Here is a 16,987-nt window from a genome sequence, read left to right on the forward strand (position 1 = left end):
GCAACGTATACAATCTATGGACAGCTTGTGCCGCCCCATTACCACTTCTGTTGAGTGTAACTTGAGGTTTTTCTCTCTGAGCTAAGAAGCATAAAAAGCATTCCATTCACATAATTAAAGAAATGAAATTAAAATGTGAGAAAAATGAAATAAAACAGAAGTTCGCAATACACAGCAGCCTGAATACAACAATAGCAAGATGTGAGCAAAATGAAAAAGCAAATTCTCGGTACCTAGCACCTTTTAGAAACTTCCCCCCCACACACAAGCCTTCTTTTTACAGAGAACTGATACATAGTCTGCAATGCTAAAGAACACTTTCTTCAGAGTAATCCCCATTGAATACAATGGGATTTACTTCTGAGTTAGCCTCCTTTGGCTTGCTCCCCTGAACACCTACCTCTTTCTAACAAAAATATGTTCAATTTCTAATATACATCTTGTTCAGTTGGTGCAGACAATTAGCCTCAATCTTATCTATGTCTAATTCAATAGCAAAAGTGTATTTTAGCAACAGTAACAATCTATTTAAATTATTAAAAAATTATTTAAAATAATTAAAATTTAAAATGTATTTAAAATGTATCTGGAAGATTATATATATTATATATTATTATTGTTGTATTTATCTAGGAGCCTTGTCTCCCGATATTAGAACGGTGTGCTGATGAAGCCGCTTGCGCGGCGGTGAAAACGTTAAAGTTAATCCGGACTGCGTTTCACACTATCCGTTTTTTTTCCACCGTCCTTCTTATGGACTTTGCTTGTTGAAGCCTTTTGGACTTTAGTAAGAACTTCAGTGAAGATTGTTGAAGATTCCGTGAGACTCTTTGAGAGCCATGTATTTTTCCTGCTTGTAATGTTTGTTGTTTGTTCACTGTGCACTTTTTCACTGTACTAAACTTAGGTTGCATTTACGTTGTGTTGGTACTTATTTTCTCCCAAATTCCATTAGTACCAAGTGCCTCTTTTCTCCAGTTGCAACATCCAGGTAGTAGCTGGAGATCTCCCTCTATTACAACTGATCTCCAGCTGATAGAGATCAGTTTACCTGGAGAAAATAGCCGCTTTGGCGATTGGACTCTATGGCATTGAAGTCCCTCCCCTCCCCAAACTCTGCCGTCCTCAGGCTGCTCCCCAAAAATCTCCAGGTATTGCATGGCCTGGTTTGGATTTTATCAACTCAGAGTTACTCCAAATGAGCTGTGCAATTAGTAGGGCTGCCAGGTTGCCCCTCTCCTCTGGTGGGAGGTTTTTGGGGTGGAGGTGAGGTAAAGATCGCGCGCAGCAGCACCAACACGATTGCGTCACTTCCGGTTTACACCCAAAAGTGCCACATTGCAAGGGGCCTTTTACCACTCAAATTGGGAGTTTAAGTGGTGAAAGGCCCATTGCGATGCGGCGCTTCCGGGTGTAAACCGGAAGTGACATGGCGCAGCAGGCAGGCACATGTGCAGTGTTGCCTGCCGACCCTCAGCTGGTCAGCAGGCAGCCAGGTGGATTGCCGGGGGTTTGCCCTCCACCACCTGGCACTTGGCAACCCTAGCAATTAATCACACATAACTGCATGAGACTAGAGCTGGATCTGGGATAGATGGACAAAGCACAACATTGTAAAGGAGTTGTGACACTTACTTTGCTTGCCAGAAAGTCCCAGGATCAATCCCTGGCATCTCCACTTAAAAGATCTCTGGGAAGCACATGTCTGGGGAATCTTGGGGTCTCACACGATCCTTCTCTGCCTGACCTTGCTGTGAGTCAGAGCAGACATGACCAAGCTAGATAGACTTGTGGTCTCACTTGGAATAAGGCATCGTTATCTGTTTAAAATATTTATTTTGAGCTTTCTTTTCAGGGTAGTCTACCTGTACACGTTCGCAGATTCAACTTTGTTCTTCCCTTATCAAAATATGCTTGTGTTTGCACATCAAGGCAAGCAGCAAAATTTAATGGACATTTGGCACTAGTGCATATGCACTTACCTGTATAAATGTCAATATGAATATGTTGACTAGTTGCTATAACATACATCAGTTTGCACAAGTACTTTTTCAGAGAAGAAAAAAGCCCCCAAATTCTTCATGCATAAAAGTTGTTTAGAAAAGCAAGGGTAGCCCAATACACTTTGGGGAGATCAAGAGGAAACCTATTAAGAACTAAATAGGCTTTAAAGGTAAAGGTATTCTCCTGTGCAAACACTGGGTCATTCCTGACCCTTGGGGTGAATCACATCCCGACGTTTACTAGGCAGACTGTGTTTACGGGGTGGTTTGCCATTGCCTTCCCCAGTCATCTACACTTTACCCCCAACAAGCTGGGTACTCATTTTACCGACCTCGGGAGGATGGAAGGCTGAGTCAACCTTGAGCCGGCTACCTGAAACTGACTCCCCTTCGGGATTGAACTCAAGTTGTGAGCAGAGGTTTTGACTGCAGTACTGCAGCTTACTACTCTGCGCCACAGGGCTCTTAAATAGGCTTTGCACATCCTTAAATGCTGCTTTGTGCTTGCTGGAATAACAAGTAACATGTTGGTCAAATCCTGTGTCAGAAGGCAATTTCTTCTTTTAACGCAATTCTGCTTTTCCTCAGTGAAGGAAGCTTAAGGCTCCATGCTACATTTTTGGCGAGTTGGATTGGGGTGCCTTGGACCCAATTCACTTTCTCTACAGTTACACAGCATCTGTGGGAAACAGTATTTTTATAATCCCCAGGAGGCTAATTCTGTTTGTGGCATGAGGGGAGGAGAGGCTCTTGCCTTCCCATCCAAGGCATTTTTATGAGTCAAAATGGCCCCAGAATGAAGGTTATTTGCATAACGTTGGAGCTGCATGCACTCAGACTTCTCCACTTGCAGTTCCAAAGTTATGCAAATAACTCCCTGTAGGGGGTGTTTTGGCTTGAGAATACAGTGTGAAGGCTGGGACCTCTTATCTCTTCACACTGCAGTTCTGAGCTGAATCAGACTCCTGGGGACTTTCAACAGGTGTGTGGCTGCAGGGAAGGCAGATTGTGTCTGAGGAGCCCAACCCAACTCACCAAAAATGTAATGTGTAGTTTGGCCCTTATTGAACAGTAAAAAACTATTATGGGGTTCCCCAGTCGATCCTGGTGCTAGCCTGAATTCAGGGTATACATATATTCCTTCTGCTGCGTGCTACAGGTGTTTGGCCATTTTATTTATTGTAACAACCCGTCCTGGCGTGCTCTTGGTAAGGGAAACCTGTGGGTGATTAAATGTTGTCCTAGGTACAGATGAATTCTAGGAAAGAGCTGCCACTGTGATAATAGTCCCTCTTTGTTGATGCTGAAGCTCATCCCTGAGGTAGTGAGGAGCAGGAGAAAAATGGCCTCCATATAGGGACATCCTAGGATTTTAAGGGAAATGTAAGGGTAAAAACCATAGAAACTAGGGGAGGCAGCCTACAGCCTCACCCCGAAGTGACATAACATCATCCCCAAACTCCACCCTCCGCAGGCATTGTCCCCAAAATCCCCTGGTGCTTGACGAGGCAGTGTTGGGAACCCTACTGGTGTTTCAGTAGAAGACTTCCACATCACCTCCTACTTTGATCCAGAGAATGTAACTGAGATGTCTGCAAAACAAACAAACAAAAACAAACAAACAAACAAACAAAAACCCCAGATGCCACTGAACCACAGCCTCTCCCCTAAAGATGAAACTTCGTGGGGTAGCTCTGATGGAGTGGTAGCAAGGTGGTATGTACTGTTCCCTTTCCTCCATCATTCATTTTTGTCTTGTTACATTTTCATTCTGGTCTGCCCAAGTATGCAGAGCAGAATATGTGTGCTATGTGTGTGTGCATATTGAATACTAATTTTTGCTAAGCCCAGAGAATCATGTTGGTGGCCTACTGACATATTTGCATTCCCATCACCAGTGCTTGTCTTCTTATACTGCTATCCTAAGTAGAGTTGTACTCTTCTAACCCCGTGGCCTCCAGTAGATTCAGTAGAGTGCAACTCCGCTTAGAATTGCAGTGCTAATGTTGAAAGATGGTACTGTATTTTGTTCGCATTCCCCCTCCAGTTACTGCGAGCAAAGAATTGAGGCTATAACCTTTTCAGCGTAAGACATTTGAAGGCATTTTGCATTCCAGGAGGCTTTTTGGCTTGTTTGAAAAACAGACACTTCAGAGGGACATTTGTTTAGAAGGCTGCTTTGTTCATAGCTTGTTACATATGGCATGTGGCTCTGGACTGAAAACACAGGATCCCATTCCTCTTCCACCCCTGCCCCCTCCCCCCGTTGTTGGATCCTTCTAGTTACCTTTTGTTATAATGTCTTAATGAACATTTTTGATGTGAGAAACAGTTGCCATTATTTTGAACCGTTGGCTAATTCATAGAGGGGTTTTGTGTGTTTCTAATCTTCGGATTCAATTGGGTGACCGGGGGGTGGGGGTGGGGGTGGGAAGAGGCAGGCAATTCCTGTTTCCTTTGAGATTGTCTCTGCCTACGTACATGAAACGTCGTCTGCTGTTTGAGCGTGAGTCGCGAGCAGGGCCAAGTGAGCCCGCTTGGGATTTCATCCTAATTGACAGTAAATAGCCTTGGGACGCAGATGCCACAGCTGTCCCCTATTAGATCACTGTTCAGATTATCGAGTTAAAATAATCTGCCCTGACTTCTGCACAGTAGTAGGGCAGGAGAAAGCAAACAGCCATTAAAAAAAAGGGGAAAGGAAAAGGAAAGGAAAAGAGAGAGAGAAAGCAAAGCATTAGGCACTCCCTTAAGATGCCTCTAGGGTGAATTATGTTGATAGCTTGGGACAGAAAATGGGCCAAAGCACAGGCAAGTTAACGCGGCCTGTCACTCCGCTTAAGACTCAAGGTTTCTGTATTTGAGGCACAAGCACAATCGAATGCTTGTAACTGACTGGCTGTCAGCTTCAGTTCAGCAGGTCAAGGTGCATAGAGAGCGGGGATGACTGTCCCCTCTGTTCACAGCGGCTCTAAGTGCTCCTGCTGAAGGATTTTGAACGTTATGGAGCAGTCTCACGCTGCTTTAAATTCACATTAATGTTCATCATAAGCATCCCAATCCATTTTTTTACTTCACTCTATTTTGATTCGTTTAATAATTTCCCTGAATGTTATTTTATGTCGCTGTGAGGGTTTTGTTTTGGTTAAAAAAAAAAAAATCTGAACAGCTTCAGTCTGTTACAGCGTTAGTGGTATTTTTTTCTGAAGTGGAAGATTAGTCTTAAAAACTTTTTCACGTCTAACTTGTGGCCTTGTCCACATCTTAAGCCAACACTGTCTGGTTTCAGTCTTCTTCTGGCAGCTTCCTGCATTTCAATATTCATATTTTTAAAGTTGCTGCTTAATTGCATAGAGGGGTTACTTTATCTTCAAGAGACCATGGCGTCTACATTCATGGATTTCACAGAGGAGGACTTTCCTGCTTTCCTTTCCTGTTGTTGCCCATTGAAATAATGAAAATTTCATAATGAAATAATGAAATAATGAAAATTTCATAATGAAAATTTCATAATGAAAATTTCATAATGAAAATTTCAGGGGGCGCGCGGGGGGCCCTTTAAACAGATCTGAGCCTCCCAGCTGGGAGACGCAGATCTGTTTAAAGAGCCCCCCGCATGGCTTCAGGGAGGCCCCCTGAAGGCGCACGGGGGGGGGGGAAACAGATCTGCAGGAAGGCGGGCGATGTGTTGTCAAGCCCCTCTGCGCTGTCTGCGCAGGCAGCGCAGAGGGGTTTAAAGACCCCCCCCCGCCCCTCTTCCCGGGAGTCCCGGGAAGGCGGGCGGTGGGTTGTCAAGCCCCTTTGTGCTGCCTACGCAGACAGCGCAGAGGGGTTTAAAGACCCCCCGCCCCTCTTCCCGGGAGTCCCTGGAGTCCCAACCTGGAGGTTGGCAACCCTACTCAGAGACCAAAAATATTTCAGTGTATAAGCTTTGAAGAGTCACAGCACCCTTCGTCAGATATTTGTATTCCTTTGAATTTCAAACGTTCTTTTTACAAACATAAAAGGGAAATTATGTGTGCATGTGGGGGGGGGAGGTTTTTTATAAAAGAACATTTCATTATTTTCCTCCAGTGCCAGATTTATTTTGCACTGGGAGGATGGTTGTATAAGTGGTAACATCTGTGGGGTCACTTGTGTTATATTTTTTGTGTGACATGCCAGCGATGTGCAGTGGAAACAGAGCCAGGACTAGTATTCAACAAACAATAAGCGTCCCAAGCATGCAGAGAGGCATGGAATTTTGTCAGACGTAATTGACATAATTATGTTTCAGTCATTTCACCCGGAGTTTCTGTATCTTTCCCATTCTCCAAAATGTCCCACCAAATCTTTTGCAAAGGTCACATGTACTATTTTCAATTGCTATGTTTGGTGTTCACAATTTCTTCCAAAATGGGGATGGCAGAATGGGAATCTCTCTTTATTTTCTGTTTATCTGAAATTTGACAAAAACTATCATCAGCCTGAACTTTAAGTAGGCTCATCATTCTAGATTTCCTTCAAGGTTCCTCGAATGCTCTGTGGTCAAAGATCGGCACTTTATCTTCTCTTATTACACTATTTTGCAGTCACTAGTAAATGCACAGTTGAAATCTTATTAATTTGTGAGGCATGCTTCTAATCTGTCTTGTTTAGAGGGAAATGGTTTCTTTGCTTTGGCCCAAAGAGCATCATACAAAATGGGAATAAACTGCTCATCTTGACAAAGATCTGAAAGGAAATCTGTTCGAAGAAAATGAAGAAGTCTTGCTGGATTGGACAATGGCCTACCTAGTCCAGCTGACATTCTCTTGCCAACAGTGGCCAGGCATCTATCTGTAGGGTTGCCAAACGCCAGGTTCTGGCTGGAGATCTCCTGCTATTACAACTGATCTCCTGTCAATCGAGATCAGTTTACCTGGAGAAAATGGCTATTTTGGCAATTGGACTCTATGGCATTGAAGTCCCTCCCCACCCCAAATCCCACCCTCCTCAGGCTCTGGTCCAAAAACCTCTCGCTGGTGGCGAAGAGGGACCTGCAACCCTATCTATCTGCAATGCTAAGATGCAGGTCAAGCTCAGTTGCAGTTTGTCCCAAGTATCTGAAATTACTGGTATGTACGTAGGGTTGCCAGGTCCATCTTCGCAACTGGCAGGAGGTACTTGGGGGGGAGCCTGAGGAGGGAGGGGTTTGGGGAGAGGAGGGACTTCAATGCCATAGTCCAATGGCCAAAGCAGCCATTTTATCCAGGTGAGCTGATCTCCATCAGCTGAAGATCAGTTGTAATAGGGGGAGATCTCCAGCTAGTACCTGGTGGTTGGCAGCCCTATATGTATGTGTGTAAAGTGCCATCGAGTCGACGCAAGCAAATAAAAGAGGAGTGACCACAAGATTGACCAGAGGGGGAGGTGAGGTGAGACCAAGAGGGGAGGAGTCAGAGGCAGTTGGGAAAAGTGGGCGTGGGCAGAGGGAAGGGTCCTCAAAGTGTCTGAGAGTTATCACACCCAAGGCTAGAACGTTATGGGAACGGGGTAAGTTTTTAAATCGTCATAAAACTGTTTTGGGATATTGCAGGCTTTATATGCTTCTAAAATGGTTTCATGACCAAAACGGGAAAATGTGGTGCGGGGGGCGGGGGAGGAATGTTCTGTGTTATAAAGGGTTCAGAAACGTTCCCTGGACTGGGTGCGATAAGCCTCCAGGTCTCTGAAATAACACTCTAGCTATGTTGTAATTTAATACCAAACACTCCATCACCCTCATCTTGGCTCCCCTTTAGTCAAGAGGTAAAATAGGCATAAATACCTTCATAAACAATAACGGATTGAAATTTCTGCCCAATTGCTTGCTGCTGTGTAAGTGGAGGCAGTACAAAGAATTAGGACCAAAATATGGGCTGTTATACAGAATTTCTTCATTTAACCACAACAACCTTGCCATGTAAGCTACTGTATCAAATGAGGCAGATACATATGTGAACCAAAAATGGTCCAATTTGCTTCATTAGTAGCTAAACTGGGGACTTTGGGTGTAATAAATATGAGAGACAAGGTGACAATTAGAGCATGTTAAGCCCTCTTTTACCTTTTTAATCCATTTTTGATGTTAATCTGTTGATACTGACTGCTGTACATTATACTGTGGAAGCATTTTGTTTTACAATGACATTATTTATTTATATCACTCACCTATAAGCTGACGGCAAATATATTGTTATAGATATAACAGAAAGACATGAATAGGTTTGAGCAGCATTATTTATATCTAGCAACCCCAAAATAAACTTTGTTCATCCTCACCTTTTTAGTTCAAAGAAAATATGGGGTGCATGTGCTAAAATTAGGACTGTGCTACAATGTGGAAAAGGAAGAAAATCGTATCCTAAGCAATCTAGATAGACAATCTATGTTTATTTAGTTAATGTCTCCCTCTCAACAGTAAAAAAAATTAATAAATAGAACAATAATATAGTGAGCTAAAACACAAAAGAGTGAAGAAATTAGGAATCCATGAGCCGTGGTAGTGTTCTATCACTTTGTGAAGCTATTTTAAGTGTCCCTGCAATTCTTGGTTTAACTGTAGCAATTTATTCCAAATAATTGGTTGCTGTGAGACACTTTCAGAAAGGATGAAACTTCTATCAGTGGATTTATAAAATGGGATAACACACTGCTGAGTATTTTAAACATTCTACAATTAGAACTAGAAATAACAGTGTCATGGTACCAATGACTAATGCTGTAGAATGAATACATTAAATTTGGAGGTCAACTCCAGAAAATTAAAAAGGTTCACATTAATATTCATGAAATAAACCATTATTGTGAATTAAGTATGATAATCAGTTACACCATATCATTAAGAATGTCATAGAAACCTCTTTAAGAGCGCAATGATGATACCGGTTCTACATTGTAATAGCCATACGGGGGTCTGTTTTGGAACAGAATTCAAGCGGAAGATAACAGCTATTTAAGTATGACATGAGCATTCAGTTTCAGAGCAGATGATGCGACAATTCAACTCTAAACCCTAGAATAACTGGAATGGCATGGATTACTGTTGTATCATGTAGTTTAAAAATATAATTAGGCTACTGTATTGGATAATTGCTCCTTTTAAAAGAAACACAAAATAAAGGACACATGCTTATACCAAATGGTAAATTATGGTGTTGGCCATAATATATTCCATGATCTAGGAAAATAATATGAGTTTCTCAGGTAGATAACTTCCAGGCAAATAATTTGCTTATTCTAGGTTGTTTCCCTTAGCTGGGTTTAATGTACTCCCTTTGGCAGAGCTAACTGGGTAGATTTAGGGGAATCCCAAGTGAGCAGCGGTTATGTCCCTATGGAGCTCAGGTTGTTGAACCCATTATGGATGTTTCTGTTTTTTTGCAAGATGTAGGCTTAGCAAAGAAGGATTGGTTTTTATATGCCGACTTTCTCTACCACTTAAGGAAGAATCAAACTGGCTTACAATCACCTTCCCTCCCCCTCCCCACAACAGACACCCTGTGAGGTAGGTGGGGCTGAGTGTGACTAGCCCAAGGTCACCCAGGTGGCTTCATGTGTAGGAGTGGGGAAACAAATCCAGTTCACCAGATTAGCCTCTGCCGCTCATGTGGAGGAGTGGGGAATCAAACCCGGTTCTCCAGATCAGAGTCCACTGCTCCAAATCACTGCTCTTAACCACTACACCACGCTGGCTCCCTTTCCAGTCCAGTCCCTTATGGCCACCTTTCCAGTCCATGCTGTGAATTATCACCTGTTAAACCTCCTTTCTGGGAGGGAAGGTGGCATGGTATAGTCCGATCTTGTCAAATCTCAGATGCTTGGAAGGGAGACCACCAAGAAAGATTCTGCAGAGGAAGGCACTGGCAAACCACCTCATTTGCCTCGAAAGCCCCTTGCTGGGGTCACCATAAATCCACTGCTCTATGCATTTATACTACTTGTGTCTGATGAAGGGAGCTTTGGCACTTGAAAGCTTATACCCTGAAACTCTTGTTGGTCTCTAAGGTGCTATTGGACTCAAATCTAACTGTTCACCTTCAGCAAGATTGTTACTATCTACAGGGCAATACTACAAACACTTTCCTGGGAGTAAGCCTCACTGGATAGATCTGAGTAGGATTCTGAGTTGACATGCTTAGGATTGCTCTCTCAGTCATCTAAATGGGAAGATAAAAGGTGGATGTGAGCCACTGATGGATCACTGGACAATTTCCAGAGAATCACCTAGCATCTGGTGGTGGTAATGGGATTCTTGCAAAGAGTGCTGGACTATGTGGACATTATCAGATCCAGCATGGTATGTCTTATGGTTAAACAAGCATGCATGCTGAGGAGCACTTAATGCAGATTAGTCAGTTATACTTTACCTGTTATGAGAACTGAAAAAGCGCTTGGTGTAGTGGTTAAGAGTAGTGGACTCTAATCTGGAGGACCAGGTTTGATTCCCCCACTCCTCCACATGAAGCCAGCTGGGTGACCTTGGGCTAGGCACAGTTCTCTTCGAGCTCTCTCAGCCACACCTACCTCACAAGATACGTGTTGTGGGGAGAGGAAGGGAAGGAGATTGTAAACCGGTTTGATTCCCCTTAGAGAAAGTCAGCATATAAAAACCAACTCTTGTTCTTCTTCTAAATTACAAACAAGTTGGTGGATTGTATATACATGATCAGCCCACCCCTGCCCTTAGAGATGCTTTTAATATTACCTTTGAGTTTTCATTTACTAGAATCCTCTTTTGTAAACATGGGGACTACCATAGCCTTTCCTCCTGGGACTGCTTAAAATGCAATACAAATAACTCAGCAACATAAAATGCTTAGTCCGGGTTGGGCGGGGGGGGAGAGGTAAATCAGTCACTGTAGAGGAGATGAAATATTAGGAAGATAGTTGAAAGAAAAGTTATTTTTATCCATATTATTGTACATAATCCCTTAATTTTGACTTGAGTTATGTTAGGATAAGAGCGGGATTGAAATAATGAAATAAGAAGCAAAGAATGGATTGATGTATCCCAATCAAAATGAAATGAACCTTTAGGACTCACAAACAATTGAAAAAAAGCATTAAAGAGACATCTTCACTTTAAATTCAACCAGGAACATTTCAAAGGCATGTAAATGTTAATTGTGAAGGTCAAGAGTGCACACCTGGTGTGTGTGTGTGTGTGTGTGTGTGAGAGAGAGAGAGAGAGAGAGAGCTGGCAAAACTTTGGTTGTTTAAATGTTTGCTCTTTTGAATAATGTCTGGATCTGTCAAAAATGGTTTTATTACATTGTGATTACATCTTCCCCTTGACTTGATTTGCACTTGCCGGTAGAACAGAGGGAAACCAGAGACACAGTGAAGCACTTAGCTGGATGTGTTCCATAAAATATGGAGTCACTTCCTGGAAAAGGGTGGATAATACCTTTTCAGTATGCCAGTGTTGTTTATATACCATTTTATGTTGGAATATGAGACTGCACATGGCAAGCAGATGGCAAGCAGATGTAAAAGATCTATGTGACAGCCAGGTGATTGGTGGTGTCACATGACAGCTCAATGACTGAGCAGAAAAACTGGCTTGTACTGGACTGAGCTAGATAGTCCTGGAGACAAGGCAGCCAACAGGTGATTGGCTGAGAGACTATGCCAGATATGTATATAGGTGTGTTATATATGTATTGGGTTGTGGGTTGTGGAGAGTTGATGACCAAGCGGAGCATTCTGTCACTGTGAATAAAAGAGCACTTTTGTACTACGTGCTGAGTCTTCTGTGCTTACTCGCCTGTAGAGCTGCAACGCTTTCTAACATACGCCAACAGGGTTATGGGCCCAGAACAGCTCAACTGCGCTACATCCTGGAGGTTCTGAGCAGAGATACTATCTGTGGAACAAGGGCTGTAGTGAGCAGAAGGCGAGTGGATGTCTGAGGTTGAGTCAGACGGAGCAGAGGAGGTGCCCAGCAGGTCTGTCAGCAGCAGTGCGTCTGAGGCGGAGGAGGAGAGCGACACGGAGCAGGAGCAGCAGGGAGCGGGAGAAATTATGGCTCAAGCTGCAATGTCCTTGCTTGTGGAGAAGCTCACTTCTACCAACTACAATGTGTGGGCGTTACGAATGCAACACTACCTTAAAAGAGAGGCACTGTGGATTTATGTCTCCAACCCACCGGATCCTGAGACGCCGCAGGACGTGGTGAAAGATGAGAAGGCACTGGCAAGCATAGTGCTGAGCGTGGCTGACGACCAGCTTGTCCATGTGACGGGAGCGTTGAAAGCGAAAGCAGCCTGGAACTCATTATCACAGGTCTACGTCCAAAAAACAGCTGGCTCTTTGATAGCCATAACGAGACGTTTGTACAGAACTTTTCTTTTGCCGTCAGTTCCTGTGAGAAACCATATAAATGAACTGACTGAATGTTTCCAAATGCTGGAGCAGAGGGGGAAGACTCTACCGGAGGATGATAAAGTTTATATACTCCTGAGCTCTCTGTCTGTCTGCTAATTACAGCTCTGGAGTCGGTTGAAATTGATAAACTAACTTTACAGTATGTTATTGGAAGAATTTTGGAACATGAAAAGAGATTGCTTGCAAGAAATCCTGAGAAGCCTGCCAAGCCGGAGGGAAACCTGCCAAGCCAGGAGACGCGGAGGTTTGCCGGCGGAGAAAGGAATGCGGAGCAGAGAAAGCCGGGTGATTTACAGCAGCACGTGGCTCTGAGGGTCAGACGTTGCTACATCTGCAAGGCTACAAATCACTTAAAGCGTGACTGCCCAGAAGCAAGGAAGAAAAGCCGAAGGGACCAGTCGTCACGTGAGTTTGTGAGCGGTCAGAAGGCATCATTGGTGCTGACTGAGCACAGTGACACAGCCGGTGTCTGGATTTTAGACTCTGGTGCGTCACAGACCATTTGCCGGCATCAGGAACTTTTAAAAGACACACGGGACTCAAGTTTGCCGCACGTAAGCCTCGCTGATGGAAGGAATTCTGAGGTGACACGTGAGGGGAGTGTGTGGTTCCCAGCTTTGAACTATACATTTAAAAAGGTGCTATGTGTCCCTGAACTAGAGAATAATTTGCTAAGTGTAAGTGCCCTTGACAGGGCTGGATATACTGTAACATTTACAGACAAGGCTTGTAAGATATCCAAAGGTGGGAAAGTGCTTCTTACAGGGAAAATGTGTAATAATGTGTATGTGGTAGAAAATAGGCATGTGGAGGCAAAGATGATAACTAATAAGAGCCCCCATGACAATTGCATACATCTGCTACATAGAAGGTTGGCTCATGCAAATTATGAGACCATAAAGAAAACGCTAGCCTTACTGGGGAAGGAAAAAGTTAAAGAGTGTGGGAACTACCTGGATTGTGAGGTATGCAAAAGTTCCAAATCTAAGGCTTACCCAGTGGCTAAGCATAGTGAGAGACTCTCAGACACTGCATTAAAGGTAGTGCATGCAGATGTAATAGGCCCCTACAGGGAGAGTCACTCAGGTAACCATTACGCGTTGATTCTGGTGGATGATTGCACCAGATTCTCCTGGGTGTATCCTTTGAAAAAGAAGTCACAGGTGTTTGAAACATTTAAGTATTGGGCCAAAAGAGTGCAGAAACAACTTAAATGTACCTTGGATTCTCTCCAAACAGATTTTGGGGGAGAATTCATGTCAAATGAGTTTAAGAAGTGGTTACAGGTGCAAGGTGTGAGGCACAGAGTTGCCAACGTGGCGGTGCCAGCAGAAAATGGTGTTGCTGAGCGACATGGGGGAATGCTACAAACAAAAATGTATTCCATGTTGCAGGATGCAGGGTTGCCAATGACATACTGGGCAGAAGCAATAAAGGCCGCCTCCTATGTTTCCAACAGGATCTGGACCAGGTCCATACAAGACATACCTTATAGGGTTTTGTACCAGAGGGATCCTAGCTTAGGTTACCTCAGAGTGTTTGGTACAAAAGCCTGGGTTGATGTGCCAATATCCAAGAGAAGGAAAGGAGGAGCGAGAGCTAAAAAACTAACCTTCCTTGGGTATCAGTCTGGCATGAAATCATACAGGTTTGCTGATGAACATAATTCTCTCAGCTACAGCAGAGCTGCGAATTTTTGTGAGGGAAATAACTGGGCCAGAATTCATGGACAGGAGGAGCCAAAAGAAATTGGGCTACCATTGACAGATCTCTCACAGGATGCAGATGGGGTGAAGCAGGAGGGGTCTCCTCAAAGGGCTTCATCGCCAAGGGCTGAAGAGGGGAGGCAGATTCCTAGGGTGTCAAGCAGGAGCACTAAAGGAATTCCCCCGGAGAGGTATGGTTTTGAGACCACTGATGTAAATCATGTACAGGTCAAAGAACCAAAGAGTTTTCAGGAGGTAATGGCTTTGGAAAGCAGGGAAAAGGAGGCCTGGCTAGAAGCCATGCAAACTGAGTTTGATTCCCTGAAAGAGAATAAGGTATTCTCTGTAACAAAACTGCCAGCTCAAAGAAAAGCCATAGGGTGCAGATGGCTTTACAAAGTCAAACAGTGTCCAGAAGGGAAGATACTCCGTAAGGCCAGGCTTGTGGCTAAGGGTTATTCCCAAGTTGAAGGGCAAGACTTTGATGAATTATTTGCTCCCACTGTGAAGGCTGATACTATAAGAGCTGCATTGTGTAAAGCTGTCAGAGATAACATGTTAGTGCACCATTTTGATTTCACCACTGCATATCTGAATGCAACAATAAGTGAAGAAATATATATGGAGCAGATCCCTGGGTTTGAATGCAAGGGTAAACAAGGAGTATTAAAATTGCATAAGGCTCTGTATGGATTAAAGCAGAGTGCACGTGCATGGTCCCAATGCATTAGTGAAGCATTGGCAAATCTTGGGTTTAAGCAAGGTGTTGCTGATCCTTGTATGTTTACCAAATGTGTAAAGGGTTCTGACTGTGTTGTATTTTTATATGTTGATGATCTTTGTTTGTTGTGTCATACAAAAGAACAACTAAACTGGTTTAAGGAGGCAACTGGAAAACTGTTTAAAATGAAGCATCTTGGTGACATTCAAAATTATCTGGGGGTAGAAATTACCAGGAACCCAGAAGGATATTTTGAATTGTGCCAGGAGAAAAAGATTGAACAGCTCCTAGAAAAATTTAAAATGACAGAGGCCAAAAGCACTGAGACTCCCATGACAACAGGGTATGTGAAAGAGGTGGATGATAAGGTATTCCATGATAAAAATCAATACCAATCGTTGGTGGGTTCATTGTTATATCTGTCATGTTGGACAAGACCAGACATTTGTATGGCAGTACATTTGCTTTGCCAGAAATGTGCATGTCCATACATGAAAGACTGGAATGCAGCAAAAAGGGTGCTGCGATACTTAAAAGGCTCAGCTTCAGCCAGGTTGTGTTTAAAGGCTGATGCAGAGGAAACAATCACAGTGTATAGTGACTCCAGTTGGGGGGAAAGAGAAGAAGGAAAGTCTACCACTGGGTACGTGTTATTTCTACATGGGGCACTGGTTATGTGGAAGTCTTTAAAACAGACTCATGTAGCTACCAGCACATGTGAGGCAGAATATTCTGCATTAAGCGACAGTGAGATTCAGCTGGAATGGCTGTGTCAACTGGCTAAAGACCTAAATCTTGAATATGAAATGCCTGTAAGTGTTTACTGTGATAATACTGCAGCACAGCAATTGGCTGGATATCAAGGTATAAGAACAAGAAGTAAACACATCACAATAAGATACCAGAATGTCAGGGAAGCGGTAAACAATGGTTTAATGGTTCTGAAACATTGTGCTTCAAATGTAAATATTGCTGACGTTTTCACCAAATGTTTGTCTACTGAAAAGTTTGAACTATTTAGAAGCAAATTGGGGCTTGCAATGTCAGTCTAGGAGGAGTGTTGGAATATGAGACTGCACATGGCAAGCAGATGGCAAGCAGATGTAAAAGATCTATGTGACAGCCAGGTGATTGGTGGTGTCACATGACAGCTCAATGACTGAGCAGAAAAACTGGCTTGTACTGGACTGAGCTAGATAGTCCTGGAGACAAGGCAGCCAACAGGTGATTGGCTGAGAGACTATGCCAGATATGTATATAGGTGTGTTATATATGTATTGGGTTGTGGGTTGTGGAGAGTTGATGACCAAGCGGAGCATTCTGTCACTGTGAATAAAAGAGCACTTTTGTACTACGTGCTGAGTCTTCTGTGCTTACTCGCCTGTAGAGCTGCAACGCTTTCTAACATACGCCAACATTTTAATAGATTTCTGTTATTAAGTGGTAGCACTACAAATAATAGACTCTTAATTTGATGGCTGTGGCAAAGTGGAGAAGAGTGTGGAGAAGAGGGGTTTGGGAGGTTGCATGTTTGGCTTACAAATTTGTGAAGTTGCAAATATAGTCTAGGATTAGGGTTGCCAACTCCAGGTTGGAAAATTCCTGGAGATTTGGGAGAAGTGTGTGACAAAGGTGGAGTCTGGGGAGGGAGCCCAGTGGGAGGGGGGGAATATGATAGTGTACAGCTTTTCCTCCAAATTTGCCGATTCTTCTAGGGGAACTGATCTCTGTAGTCTGCAGATAAGTTGTAATTCCAGGAGCACTCCAGGCCCCACCTGGAGGTTGGCAACCTCAGGTAGGATCCCTCAGACATTTCCACATATGGAAGGAATTTCTGTCAGCTGAACAGGACTCCCCCCACCACAACCTTTTCCACATGCTCAAGTTTCTCCTGATTTTCTTGGTGGTTGATCCACAGTCATTGGAGTTGGTTTGGGCACGTTTCTTCCACACATCTGCCCTCCTTATGAATTTTCAGAGTTGTGGAGTCAGTACATTTTCTTCTGCAGGTGCCTTCAAGGGAGGGTGCTGTCGTCATCGGTGTCGTCATCAGTGGCCTCACAGCACCCCCACTTATTTTTTTTAAAGGTACTAAAATGGTGATATATTGATGTAGTGTTCTAATGATAGTTTAAGCAGATTCTCTGAATTCCCAGCTTTCATTTTAA

The sequence above is a fragment of the Euleptes europaea genome, chromosome 16 (genome assembly GCF_029931775.1).
Source record: "Euleptes europaea isolate rEulEur1 chromosome 16, rEulEur1.hap1, whole genome shotgun sequence".
Classification (NCBI taxonomy): Eukaryota; Metazoa; Chordata; class Lepidosauria; order Squamata; family Sphaerodactylidae; genus Euleptes; species Euleptes europaea.